General features: G+C 47.1%; 1 long non-coding RNA gene across 1 annotated transcript in view; it reads left to right on the forward strand.

The window, feature by feature from the left end:
• The window catches only part of LOC132382887 (uncharacterized), a 37,120-nt gene that overhangs the window by 7,726 nt on the left and 14,258 nt on the right, over positions 1-15,136 (forward strand). The window lies entirely within an intron of this gene.

Consider the following 15,136-nt stretch of genomic DNA (forward strand, 5'->3'; position numbering starts at 1 on the left):
CTTTGAAGGCCTCCCATTTAACAATCACATCCTTGCCAGAGAACAACCTGTCCCAATCTACACTTTTTAGATCCTTTCTCAGTTCTTCAAATTTGGCCTTTTTCCAGTTTAGAACTTCAGCCCGAGGACTAGATCTATCTTTGTCCATGATCAAGTTGAAACTAATGACGGTATGATCACTGGAACCAAAGTGTTCCCCTACACACACTTCCATCACCTGCCCTAACTCATTTCCTAATAGGAGATCTAATATTACATCCTTCTTAGTTGGCACATCTATATATCGATTTAGAAAACTTTCCTGAACACATTTCACAAACTCTAACCCATCTAGACCTATAACAGTATGGGAGTCCCAATCAAAATCCTCTACAATCACAACTTTCTGTCTCCTGCAATTGTCTGTTATCTCTCTGCAGATTTGCTCCTCCAATTCTTGCTGACTATTGGCTGGTCGATAATACAACCCTATTAATGTGGTCATACCTTACATAATCATCCCTCTTCTCCAGATGTGTAAGGATCATGTGTACAGCTGTAGCTATTGCATCATTTGTTGTGTCGGTAGGGGAGTTGTAGGGGGTCCAGTTAAGTTTCACTATCAGAATCTGATTTATTAACACTGACTTCTTCATGAAATTTGTGGTTTGCAACAGCAGTACTGTGCTAGACATTATTAAAAAAGATCAGGATTGGATACAATAAAATCATTATGCAAAAGAAGAATAATGAGGTAATGTTCATGGGTTCATGGACTGTTCAGAAATCTGATTGAGGAGAGTAAGAAGTTGTCCCTAAACAGTCACGTTTTTCTTCAAGCTTCTGTACCTCCTTTCTGATGGTATTATAGAAAAGAGTTCATGTCGCAGATGGTGAGGATCCTTCTTGAAGATGTCTTTGATGGTTGGGAGGATTGTGCCCCTGATGGAGCCAGCTGACTTTGCAGACTCTGTGTACGATCTTGTGCATTGAAGTGGCAATCAACCAGTCAGAATCCTCTTCACTGTAAAATTTATTTAATATACACATTGGAGTTTCTTTTATGGCCCTACACACAGGTTTAGTGCCATACACCATAGTTTGTTGTCCCATTCGCGTCTATTGTCCCATGAAGGAATTATCATCCTACACACATTTGTCAAAGATTCATTGCATAGGTCCAGTGCATTGACCTGCACTCAAGTTCATTGACCAGACATACTATCAGGATGCAAAACAACTTTAACACAAGGACAGAATAAGTGGTGATACGACTAGGTCCTGTTGTCCCTTGCTGACATACCGGAGTGGGAGAGGTGTGAAAAGAGACCAGCTAGCAGAGAGGCAAAAAGGGCAGTTATTTTCATCAAGGAGAGAGCCATGCCAGTCATTATCAAAGAGGCCTAAATGCGGTCTGCTGCAAACTGCCAAATCATGGGAGATGAGGGTGGAGAGGAAGCTGCAATTCCCAGAGGTGCCACAAACCACACTTTGACAAGACATTGTAATGTGGTCCACTGAAGACAAGAAAATCATCCTGGTGGAGCTCATGGTACCATGAGAGGAAGAAGGCAAAGAGGTTCATTAGAGGAAGACCCTGAAGTGCCAGTCCTTAGTCTGGGGATGCAGAGACAAAGGATGGCAGACAAGGCTATTCCCTGTGGAGATAGGCTGTTAAGGGTTCCCAACAAGGTTGGCATGGAGACCTTGATAAAAAAAATCAAGAACCAAGCAGCTCACAGGATGGGGGAGGAAGCAGAAAGAGCCTCTTGCTGGATATGGAGCAGGCGAGAGGAGTTGAGCTGGAAGTCAGGAGCAGATGGGCAGAGACTTGGCCACCACTGCTGAAATGCCATCTAGAGAGTGTAGAGTTTAAGGGTCAAAACACTATGAAGGTTCGATACCACCTGATGATATCTGATCCTAGCCAAAGGCTACAGTTACCTCATCAGGTAACTAGAGAGCACCATGGTGTTTGATGCATGTGATTCTCCTACACATCGGCTTATTGTCCTGCACACAAGTTTGTCACCCTGCACACAGGACAGTAACCTGTACACACATTTATTGGAGGCCAGCAGGCTGATGAGGCAAGTAAAGTGCATTTTCCAAGCATTGAATGAACTCATCCAACTGGGTTGTGATGTCAACCTCTCCCTCCTGAATTACCTTACCCAGCTTCCCCTTATGTGCCACTGACTGACATTTGGGAGTGAACAAACTACCGGTGTTGTACAAAACGAGAGGGAACTTTTCATCCTAAATACGGTCCAATGAGGTAATTTTTGAAGAGGAAAATTCTAGGCCTACGGACAATTCTGGTGAGGTTAATGATGAAGAATTAATCTTCTGAGTCATTTCACTGCACTAGTGCAACAACAGAAATACAAAAAAAGCAATCTTTACAGTCAAAGCTGCTTATCCATGAGTTTTACATGGACGGGTAATCCAACTTTGTAAGATTTGTCAATGATGGTGAAATTCAAGAAGACTTTTTCTGTTGCAAAGAGCTGCCTGAAACAAGCAAATTTAATGGTTTGTCTTCATACCTGGAAACAAAAAGTCTGTCTGGAGGAACCGTTGCATCTGTACTGATGGTGCCTCAACAAATGTTGGCCCCATGAGAGGTTATGTTTCTCTTGTCAAAAAAAATCCAACGTTGTCACAACAGACTGCTTTCTTCAGAGAGGTGCTGATATCAAAAACTCATGGAGATGAAATTAAAAGAGTTCCAGATGATGCTACAAAAAATGGTCAACTTTTATTAAATAAAGACCAGGTAATGAGAATGTTTTAAGAACTATGTGAAATCTGGACACAGTACACCATACAGAAATCCAGCAGCTTAGCAGAGGAAGAGTTCTCAACAGGGTATTTGAGCTGAAAGGTGAATTGCAGGAGTACTTTCAAGAAAATAGTAGGCCAGATTTTTCTGAATGCTTTGAAAATTAAGAATGGCTGCAGAAGCTAGCCTACTTAGAAGACATCTTTCATCATATGAACCAGTTGAATAAGTCTCTTGCAAGGCACTGGAGAAAATGTTTTGACTTCAAGTGACAAGATTCTTGGATTTAAAAGGAAATTTAATTTTGGAAAAATCATTGCAAAAGGAAATCTTGAAATGTTTCCACTGCTGCTTGGGCCCGAGAGTGAGGCCGGATATCAGAAAGTCTGGAGTCTTATTGAAAACCACCTGGAAGAATGGCAGAATGAAATTGAACAGTATTTTCCTCCCTTACAACACAAGTGTATGACTGGGTGAGGATCCCTTCCTCTGAATTTTCTGCTCAGTCAGAGAACCTTAATTTGAGAGAAGAGGAAGAAATTTGTGGTTCTGTAGTCGAACTTTACACTCAAGCCGAGATTTACTGACCTGCCCCTGGACAAGTTCTGGATTTCTGTGAATGAAAAGTATCCTCCCATTCACAGGAAAACGATGAACATTTTGCTGCAGTTTTCAACTTCCTACATGTGTAAGCAAGCTTTTTCTTGTTTACCAAGCATCAAGAGCGAGGATAGAAATCATCTCATTTCATTTGAAGGTCAAATCTGTGTTTGCTTATCTCAAGTTTGACCCAGGATTAAGTACTTCTGCAGCAAAACAAGCACAGGTTTCACATGCTGAACTTATATTTGAGCCTGATCATGTCACTTACTAAGAATGTTTTTTTTAAAAGTCTTGTATAAAATTCTGTCTTGGGCTATATTTTTATTCATCTTGCTTTGGCTTATGGTTTTCAGTAACTTTACTATTCAACATTGTCAATTAATTTTCATGTTGGGTTTATGATTGAGTGTCGAGGCTCAGTTCAGGTGCTCTTTAAATACTCAATTATTGGTACCCAAGACATGATTGTCAATTAGCAGGCCATCCTGAACCCTTACAGGGGTCACACCAGATATCCATACTTCAGAGAGTTAGAGCATCTAAACCCCAAAAGCAGGTGTGGATGGGTGCGACTCATAACAGGACCTCCCTCCCCTATGGCTGACTCCTGACGATCCTGGCTGCTCAGAGAGGCAATGATGGTAATCGTTGATGAGAACCGGATCCAAGATGTCTCTTTCAGGCACCCAGCACCAGTCCAAATCCTTCCCAGTCCACAAGATATTGCTGAACAGTCCAGGAGTCCGAAAGTCTTCTTACCAAGAGGACCTGTTCCCCACTGATAAATCTGCATGGCGGTGGGGCTAAGGGGCTGGTGCTGACATGTTTCAACTTGCAGATGTAGAAAGTGAAATTGATCTTCAGGGTCTAGGGGAGCTGCAAGGTGTAAGTTACTGGGTTTACCTTCCTCTGGAGTTTTCTAGACTCCACCCTCAGAGTCAGATCTTGAGTGGACAGCCAGACCTGTTGCACTGGCTGCAAAGCCTTCTCCTTCAGTTAGCTTTGGTTTTCACCTTCCAGGCAGAGGCCAGCAAAATCTCTCTTGCCCTGATGCTTACATTTCTGCTTACAGCGTTGGACGAGATCTTCCGCCGCAGGAACCTCAACCTCTGCCTCCTATTCCAGGAAGAGTGGCGGAGGATAACCAAAATGGCACTCAAACGTGACACCCCGTGTGCCGAAAGCTGTTAGGTCTGGTGGGCGACTTCTGCCTACGTGAAATGGTTGCAGCACTTGTCAGGTCCGAATCTTGGTTAGCCCACTCTCCTGCACGTTGGAGTTCGGGTGAAACCCAGACGAAAGCCTCAACGCCCCTACACCCCGCAGAATTGTGATGCGAATGTTCACGGGGGTCCGTGGATCAGGCCTTCCTGATCCAGGACAATTTTGACTGTCTCCGCCACAGATGGTAGTTTATCCAAGGCAATGAATTTGCCGACCTTTGAGAACAGATCGGCAATGATCATGACCATTTTCCCCTTGAATGGTGGAAGACCCGTGACAAAGTCCATGAAGATGTGTGCCCATGGTCTTTCTGGAACAGGCAGGGGTGAAGGTGACCTTGAGGTTGAGTATGGGCTCCTTGTTCCGGGCACCTGCCTGCAGAACCTCTTGCATCATTCCGGGCCACCAATAGATTCTCTTGATAAACGTGAGGGTCCCCGGATGAGCGGTCATTCTCGATGAATATCCCATTGCAGCACGTGAGAGAGACAGAACTTGAGAGGAACAGCCGACCCGGTGGACCATTCTCAGGGATCTTCCCTTGCTCTTGGGCTGTGTGAACAAGAGCGTTGATATGCTGAGTAAGTGGCGCTACCCCCGTGGCCTGGGGCAAAGTGGTTGGTAGGCTGCTCCTGTCGTTCGAGTTCATCACACTAATGGGATAAGGGATGTGGTATCTAATTTTTTAAACCCTGGTCGATAGGTCAGGGTGAAATTAAAATGGATAAAGAACATGGACCGCCTTGGCCTCTTGAATACAAGCTAGGTTCTTGTGGTCAGTCCAAACGATTAAAGAGTTCTCAACTCCCTCAAGCTAGTGACCCCATTGCTCCAAAGCCAACTTAGACGCAAGTAGCTCCCGATTCCCAGTGTCATAGTTCCTCTCTGCCGGGGATAGCCGCTTGAAGAAGAGTGCACACGTGTGCATCTTTCTGTCTGAAGGTGACCATTGAGACAACACTGTACCCACTCCGATGTCCGAAGCGTCCACCTCCACGATGAAGCTGAAACCGAGAAGAGAGCTGATGTAAACCGCTGTTTGAGCTCGGCAAAAGCAACGTCCGCTTCGGTAGTTCAGACAAAGGGGCCGGTGGATATCTTAATTAGAACCGTCAGCGGAGCTGTCACTGAGCTGAGGTTTCTGATTAACTCTCGGTAACAGTTAGCAAACCCCAGGGATCTTTGGACGACCTTGACTCCTGGCTGTTGGTAAAATCCATCCTGAGAATGTCATTGGGCATGATGAACCCCAAAAATGAAACAGTCGTCGCGTAAAACTCGGGCTTCTCCAGCTTGGCATAAAGTCCATAGTCTAGAAGCCGCTTCAAACGGTTTCTGCGTAAGCGAGGTGCTCCTCCGTGGACTTCGTGAGAGTCGGATGCCATCCAGTCGACGACGGCGTACCCCGGAGCACGTCGCTTATAAAGGCCCGGAGCGAACTCTGTGCCCCGGCGGTGTATTGAATGTGGTTTTTCACTAATCTCTCTCCTTTATACGGAACAGATTGTACGCACTCCGCAGGTCCAGATTCATGAACGCTTTTGCCACTTGGAGAATCTTGAACACCGTGTTGATGAGTGGAAGGGGATTATTGGCCGTTATGCAGTTTAACCCCTTATGACCAATAGATGTCCGTAGGCTCCCATCTTTCTTTCTTACGAAGAAGTCTGCGCCGGCTGGGGAGACGGAGGGTCGAACGAAGCCCATGGCGAGAGTCTCCTTTATAAACACATCGCAGTTACGGTCGCTGCGCCAGATGAGTCAAGGCCTTTCCCGCGCTGAAGACCTCCTCTAAGTCCTTGTAGGCGGAAGGAATTTCGACCGGTTTGAGTGTTGCACTCTCCTCTGGACCTTCCTTCCAGGACCACTCCTGAGGCTTCTTAGGTGGCAGGGCTGATTGGGCAGGCCTAAAGTTCCCTACCTAGGTTCACAGAACTCATTCTTAGAAACAGTGCCCAAATTAGAGTCCAAATCCTCAGGTGACGGCAGCGAGGCTTTGCAAATGGTCCTTAGGCCCCGGGAATAGACTTCAAAAGGAAGTCGAGAGCTGGCGGCTGGAGTGCTTGGGCTTAGCTGAAAGAGTTCCAGGCTGGTCGGGCACCTCTTTGGTTTTCTCCGGAACTAGAGATTCTCTAGTTCCCGTGCGGCTCCGTCTAGACAGGGTCTGGACACGTCTGTCCTTGAGGGCAGGACTAGTTCTCCAGAAGACCTCAGGTTACCTCGTACTGAAAACCGCCTCCATGTTGATTGTTGGTTTCGGGACTCCACGCTGTAAACAAACCCTCTTATAATGACCGGACCAAGAATCATTCTCTCTCTCCCTGATGGGTTATGCTGGGACAGGATAATCCCAAGGATTAGGTGTACGAGTGGAGAGTCCTGATAGAGAAACCAATGTCTTCCACGCGATCTTCTATCCTTATCTGCAATACTAGTCTGTTGCCGGATCTGCCCGGAACCTAGCGGGCAGCGTCCAAGACGGTTGCGGACATGAACAAGTTCAACTCTGTATGTCAGGTCGACGGGTGATTCCCAAGTCCAGAAAAGTACCCTCTGTCCAGAAGTCCACAAAAGCCTTCACCTGCCTCCGGCTCTCAGCCCAGGTATTCTCGGTCTTTAGCGTGAAACCAGAATCCGTGGGATAATGAAGGCCACCTTTCCGCTCTCGGAAGGGAACCGGGACAGAACACGGAGCGACCGACTGGCACTCCCGGGCGGAAGGTGATGAACAAGCTGGAGAACACGGATCTGCAGGCTTGGCCTGGAAATCCTCTCACTGCGGTTGGCCGCTGCGGACAAAACTGAATTTGTGACGAGGGACCTCGAGAAGGGTGCTGGAGTATTCGAAGGCAAGGATCGAGTCACGGGAGGAAACAGGAGTGAGAACTGAGCGCAAAGCTGGACGCTAACTCTAGTTGCGTTTACGACTGAGCTCTGAGGCCCCGGCTAGGTGCTCTTTACATAATTCTTGGCGCCCAAAACATGACCGCCAATAAGCGGAACGACCCGGAATTCTTAACGGAGCCACACCAGCTAGCAAATCTCCGGAGAGTTAGAGCGTCTAAACCCCGATAGCTGGCGCGGTTGGGCGAGTCTCTATCCGAAATATCGACTGTTTACTCTTTCCCAGAGATGATACCCGACCTGCAGCGTTCCTCTAGCATTGTGTGACGAACCTGCGCACAGTGTTGAATTGAGTTTGAATTCATTTAATCCGTCCTACAACGTGAGGGAGTAAAAATCTTTGCGTTATGACTCCGTCGCAATGAACAGACCTGTGAATAAGGAAGTCTAATAGCATGTGGAAAGAAGCTGTTCCGTAGCGTGTCGGTCCTGCCTTTAATGCTACAGATTTGCCAGACGGAAGCAACTGAACCAGTTTATGGTTGGGGTGACTGGTGTCCCCAATGATCTTCCAGGCCTCCTTTATGCAGCTGCTGCTACAATTGTCCTCAATGGAGGAACTTTCACAGCCACAGCTTCGCTGGACTGTCCTCACCGTGCCCAGCGATCAAAGTTGGTGCAGTTCCCGAACTAGGTGGCGCTACAGCCAGTGGGGATGCCCCTGTAGAAGGTGTTGAGGATTTGGAGACTCATGCCGAAATTCGTGTCGACGTGCCCACGGGTTTATTGCCCTGCACGCGGGACTCTCGTTGCGCACACTGGTTGATCTTTCGATTGAGCACTGAGTTCAGGTGCTATTTAAATAGTCAGTCTTGGCGCCTAAACCATGCTTGCCAATTAGCAGGACGGCCCTGACCCCTTAAAGAGGCTGCGCCACCTATCAATACTCAGGAGAAATAGAGCATCTCAACCCCTAAGGCTGGCACTGTTGGATGCGTCTTGTAAGTCTCTACCCGAAATGCTTTTGCATAGATGCTACCTGACCTGCAGCGTTCCTCTAGCAGTTCGTGTGTGTTGAAATATTGTCTTGTACATAAATATAGTGTACATTTATTGTCTTGCACACAAGTACATTGCCCTTCATACTGGTTTATTGCCTTGAATACAGTTTTATTCTCCTGCATGCTGGTTTACCATCCTGTTCACTGGTTTAATGTCTGTTAATTATCCTGCACACGCATTTATTGCCTTGTATTTATTTCAAGTCCTGCACTCTGGTTTGCCTTACGATTGAGCACTTACTCTCCACTCAGGTGCTCCTTAAATAGTCAATTCTTGGCGCCCAAAACACGATTGCCAATTAACAGACACACATTCAATGTCCTGAAGACCGGTTTATCAGGCACAGGGATTTGTTACCTTCAGGCATGTTTATTGTCCTCTACAGATGTTGATTGCCCTGCACACACTTTGACAGAGCTTTGGAGGTTGGAGCCCTTCCTTCTGCAGCCCGTGTATGACACTCTCCCTACACCATCATAGTTGCACACATGGGGGCTAAGAGAGGACCCTAACTGCAAGTTTTGTGGTCAGCGGGGTTGACTGGTACACATACCATCAGGATGCAAAACAACTTTAACACAAGGACAGTATAGGTAGCACCACAAGGTCCTGCTTTCCCTTGCTGACCAGCTGGCAAATAAGAATACTCCCTATCCTACTCCTAGTAGTATTCCCAACTCCTTCTTCCTACTGAGAGTAATAATTCCCAGAATAATTCTTGGGAATCGTAGACTAGTCAAGGCCTTTTCTCGTTGGAGTGACAGAGGAAGAGAGGTAACCTGATAGAGGTGTATAAAATGATGGGAGGCATTGATCGTGTGGATAATCGGAGGCTGAGTCCCAGGGCTGAAATGGCTATTATGAGAGGGCACAGTTTTAAGGTGCTTGGAACCTTAAGGTACAGAGGAGATGTCAGGGTTTAAGTTTTTTACACATAGTGGTGAGTGTGTGGAATGGGCTGCTGGCAACGGTGGTGGAAGCAGATACGATAGGGTCTTTTAAGAGACTCCTGGATAGGTACATGGAACTTGGAAAATAGAGGGCTATGGGTAACCCTAGGTAACTTCTAAAGTAGGTACATGTTCAGCACAGCATTGTTTGCTGAAGGGCCTGTATCATGCTTTAGGTTTTCTGTGTTTCTAAACAGAACCTTGAATTTGTTCCAATTCACTTTTTAAACAAGGACTTTTTGGATTCTTTTACAGTTTTTTAACAACCGGGAGCTTGAAGGGTCCTGCCATAGGGTCTCAGACCAAAACATCAACTGTACTTTTTTCCATAGATACTGCCTGGCCTGCTGAGTTCCTCCAGCATTTTGTGTGTGTTGCTTCAATTTCTAGTGTCTGTATAGTCCCTGTTGTTCGGGAGCTTAAACTGATTTCTTTACACTTTTTAAACAACTGGTACCTGAAATTTCGCTTCTTCAACTATTGGGGTCTTGAATTAATTTCACGTTTTAAACCATGAGGACCTTCAGTGTTTTTTTTTCTTTTAACATCTAGGACCTTGAACTGGTTAATTTTCTCTATTTCAACCATTTGCACCTTTTGGATTTTCTGTTCACCTGAGACCTTGAATTAATGATTTATTCTCTTTTTTGTACAGTTAGGACCTTGTATTAGTTTATTTGTCGAACAATTAGGAGCCAGGAAGGAGCAGAAGAATGGATTTAGGAGAACCAGAAGGCGGCATGTGATGGCCTTTGCGAGTAGAATTAAGGAAAACTGTGAAGAACAGGAGAATTACTAGAGTGAGAGTAGGACCGATTAGGGATGGAAGAGGAAATGTGTGCCTAGAGTTGGAGGAGGGACGAATACTTTGCTTCAGTATTCACCAGTGAGGGGGATCTTGACGTTTGTGAGGGCAGCGTGAAACAGGCTCATGTGCTGGAACATGTCAACATTAAGAAAGAGGATGTGCTGGAAATTTTGGGAAAACTTTTTTTTAAAAGGTGGGATGTACCGCAGCTCAGTTTGGGAAGGGAGGGAAGAGATCGCTGCGACTTTGGCAATTATCTTTGCATCCTCACTGACTTTAGGAGTAGTACCAGATGATTGGAGGGGGCTATTTTTTTGTTCAAGAAAAGGAATAGGAATACCTTCTTTCCTACTCCCAACTCCTCCTTCCTACTTGGAGTAGTAATTCCCAGAATAATTCCTGGGAATTATAGACCAGTGAGTCTAACTTCAGTGGTGGGCAAATTATTGTAGAAAATCTTCAGAGACAGGTTTTATGAGCATTTGGTGAGGCATAGTCTGATTCAGGATAGTTAACATGGCTCTGTGAGAGATAGATTGTGCTTCCTAGGGCTTATTGAATCCTTTGGGTTTGTAACAAAGGACACTGATTAAGGTGGAGCAGTAGATGTGGTGTGGATATGGATTTTAATAAGGTGTTCGCTAAGGGATCTGTGGAACTCTATTGAAGGGATTCAGAATTGGCTTGTCTATTGAAGGCAGAGCGGGTTGTAGCTGGAGTGTATTCTGCCTGGAGGTTGTGTTGTTCCACAACTCTGAGATCCCTGCTTTCTGAGGAAGTGGATTGGTAAGTTTGCAGATGACACGAAGGTGGTGGAGTTGTGGATAGTGTCAAAGGTCGTTGCAGGTTACAATGGGACATTGACAGGATGCAGAGCTGGGCTGACATGTGGCAGGTGAAGTTCAACCCGGAAAGTATGAAGTGATTCACTTTGGAAGGTCGAATTTGAAGGCTGAGTACAGGTTTAATGGTAGGATTCTTGGTAGTGTTAAGGAATAGCGGGATCTTGGGGTTATGGATCTCCCAAAGTTACCGAGTATGTAGACAGGGCGGTTAAGAAGGCGTATGAGAGTGTGAAACAAGTTGCCACTGGATGTGAGTTGTATTTCAACATTTCAGGGAAGGTTGGATAGTTACATGAATGGGTGGAGTATAGCGGGTTATGGTCGGAGTGCTGGCCGATGGGACTAGTCAGATCAATAGTTCTGCATGGAGTAGCTGGGCTGAAGAGCCAGTTTCTGTTCTGTGACTATGACTCTATGGTGTGCGTGTCTTTGTTAGTCTGGGGACTGAATTCAAGAGCCACGAGGTAATGTTGCAGCTCTATAAAACTTGTGAGAATTGTGATGAGTTCCAGTCCCCTCATTATAGAAAGGATTTGGAAGGTTTAAGAGAGAGCATGAGGAAGCTAGGGCTTTTTTCTTTGGATTTAAGTAGGATGAGAGGAGATTTGCCAGGGCCAGGATAATAATTTTAAGGTGATAGGCGGAAAGTATATGGAGGATGTCAGAGGTAAGCTTTTCTACAAAGAGAATGGTGGATGTGTGGAACGCTTTGCCAGGGTGTGGTGGAGGCAGATGTATTAGGGACATTTAAGGGGTGGGTACATGGATGGAAGAAATAAAGCCATACTGTGATGCACAGTTCTATGAACTTCAATTCGTTTATAGAAGCATGCATAATTCACAACAACCGGCGTTGAGTTGGGCTCACTTTCAGAGGTTGGTGTGACGCAATTAAGCGAAGTTTTTCTTTGCCACGTTTTATGTTCCGCGTTTGGAGGACAACGAAGGAATCGTTACGGCTTCCCTTAAGTTGAAGACGGTCTCTGCTGTTTTAATTATGAAAAAACCTGTAAGTTGATTCGCTGTTCTTGAAGAACTCAGACATTGAATTAGTCTGTTTTCTTTTGAACAAGACGAGCCTTGGATAGGTTTATTTTCCTTTTTGAACAACCAGGACCCTGAATCGGTTTGATTTTGCCCCGTTGAACAGCCTGCGCTGCCTTGCAGAGATGACAGCCCTTGTCTGGGTTCCTCCGGGTCACTCCCGTCAGCTGTTCGCCCACACCGTAGTTCTGTTCTGAAGATGAGGGAAGTCCTTATCGGCGGGAGACTACCCCCCCCCCCTCCCCGCCGCCCATTTGCTTCCGGGATCCAAGGGTGGAGAGCGCTGCACAGGGCCGTCACGGGCAAGAGATTTCCCAAGTCGGCTCACAGATTCCCCTGCACCCTGCCCGCCCAGGGTGTACACGGAGTGTGCGAGGTCGGTTCCTCTGGCTCGGGGGCGGGGTCTGCCTCTCAGGACATCGCCCTCCCGAGCTCCTGATCTTGGCTCAGCCTGTGCAGAGAAGGTGCTGGGTCTCACAGAGAACCTGCAGCACAATCAGGCCCTTCGGCCCACAAGGTTGTGCCCAACATGTCCCGACCTTTGAAATTCTGGGCTTACCCATAGCCCTCTATTTTTCTGAGCTCCATGTACCCATCCAAAAGTCTCTTAAAAGACCCTATCGTAAAAGACCCTTCCACCACCGTTACCGGCAGCCCATTCCACGCACTCACCACTCTGAGTAAAAAACTTAACCTTGACAACTCCTCTGTACCTACTCCCCAGCACCTTAACCTGTGTCCTCTTGTGGCAACCATTCCAGCCCTGGGGAAAAAGCCTCGTACAGGGATCTCCCGGTAGGTTGGGGACTTCAGGTTTCTGGGTGTGAACATCACCAGTAATCTGTCTGGGTCCAAGCACGTGGACGGCAGCGTCTCTACTTCCACAAGAGCCTGAAGAAATTCGGCACGCCTCCGTCGCCCCTCACCAACTTTGATCGCTGTAAGACGAGAGAGAGCATCCTGCCCGGGTGCACCACGGCCCTCGTCCGACAATTACTCTGCTCGTGACCTTAAACTGCAGAGTTGTGAACGCAGCTCGGAACATCGCGAAGCCGGCTTTCCTCCACGGACTCTGTCCACACTTCCCGCTCCCTCGAGAAAGCAGCGAGCACTCATCCCGGACAGCCTCTCTTCTCCCCTCTCCAACTGGGCAGCCAGGCTCAGGGGCACTTCTACCCCGCTGCTGTTAATATGGATTTTAACCTCACAATCTACGTCATTGTCATGCTTGCAGCTTGTTGCCCACCTACATTTCACTTTCTCTGTAACACTTTATTAGAGACATAGAACACTGCAGTACAGAAACGAGCCATTCGGCCCGTCTAGTCCATGCTGAACTGTTCTTCAGCTGAATCCCATCGACCCAAAGCTAGACCCTAGCCATCCACGCCCCTCCCATCCGTGTACCTATCCAAACTTCCCTTGAATGCTGCAATGCCCTTGGGTTCCCCTTACCCCGACCCCTCACACAACCTACATGGAAAAAGCCTGCTTTCATTCACTCTGTCTGCAGTATTTGCCTCATCATTCTGCACACCTAGATGAGAATTCTTCTCATTCTCCTCAAGGGAATAAAGTCCTAACGTATTTAAGCTTTCCCCGTAACTCAGGTCCTCACGTCCTGGCAACATCCTTGTAAATTTTCTCTGGACTCTCTCAATCTTATTGGCATCTTTCCTGTCGGTAGGTGATCAGAACCGCACCCATCACTCCAGCTTTGGCCTCATCACCGCATTACTGTGTCCGCCTTCTCCTACCTCACTGCACCGTCTAGTGAACAGCGTGCAGGAGAGGTTTCTCACTGTATCTCGGTACGCGTGACAATTATAAACTCACTCCATACTCCAGCCCTGCTCCTGGAGTTGGTGGAGAGTGGGATGTTCCCTCTAAGGTGTGCGCACACACACCTTTTGCCACTGGCGCACGAAGGAATTTAAGCTGCGCACTGTTTGTCCTCTGTCTCGCTGGCATGTTAAGTATATTTCACATTTCCTTTTTCTGATTTCTAATGCGGACGGTGTTGACAACGTGGAGTTTGCGATAACTGGGCAAAAAAATGCACAGCGCATGATTTTTGCACACGCTGGTCATTACAAATTAGAGAGAATATGGGGTTGAAAGTCGGGAATTCTCCTGGAGTCGTGCCGCGTCCGTTCCTGTGTCTGAGTGTGTGCGCGTCCCTGTAGAATGCGCACTCGGTGGGTTTCCGGGAGCCGACAGGACCACTGAATACCATAGCTTTGTAATGCCGTGACACTTTAATCACCAAATAAACCTCTTGTGGGAAAGAGAAAAAACAATGGGCCAGTGTATCCAATCGCAGACTGCCAGAATTCCGATTCGGTCCACTGTGCACGCCAATCCCTTCGTCAGACTGGAACGCTCCGACAAATATTGCGCCTTACACAACCGCAAACTAGAGTCGAAAAAGAGGAAAAGGGACAGTCCAAATAATCCGACTACCCCACTCTGTCTCCACAACCCCATATCAGTCTAAAACCAATCTCATTGCCTCGCCCTCCCCCCTCAGCCCTATAACAGTCCTCAAACTAATCCTACTGACCCGTGCTCTTCCCACAGCTCTGGAACAACCCCCAAACTAGTCCTACTGCCCCGCTCTCTCCCCACAACCCGTATTAATCTCAAATTGCGAGAGGAAATGATAGAGAGGGGAAGGAGAAGTGAATGTATGGGCTAGCGGGGCGGAGGGGCGGCGGAATAGTCTCACCCTGAAAGCTTCCAATAGTTTTCTTCAGCTTCTATACAACAGACGGGAGGTCGCCGTATCCGCTTAAGGTGGTGAGGGTGTTGGGGCAGGAAGCGATTGTCCGCAATTGTTCTTGCTCCCGACCGTCAGCCTCAAAGGGGGATCCAATCTGGACAAGAGGCATCTTCAGAACCCACAGAACTGTCTCTGTAACGTGCACACAAACATGACCCCCCCCCTCTCTCTCTCAATCTCTCTTTCTCTCTGTCTCTCTCTCACACTCTC

The sequence above is a fragment of the Hypanus sabinus genome, chromosome 29 (genome assembly GCF_030144855.1).
Source record: "Hypanus sabinus isolate sHypSab1 chromosome 29, sHypSab1.hap1, whole genome shotgun sequence".
Classification (NCBI taxonomy): Eukaryota; Metazoa; Chordata; class Chondrichthyes; order Myliobatiformes; family Dasyatidae; genus Hypanus; species Hypanus sabinus.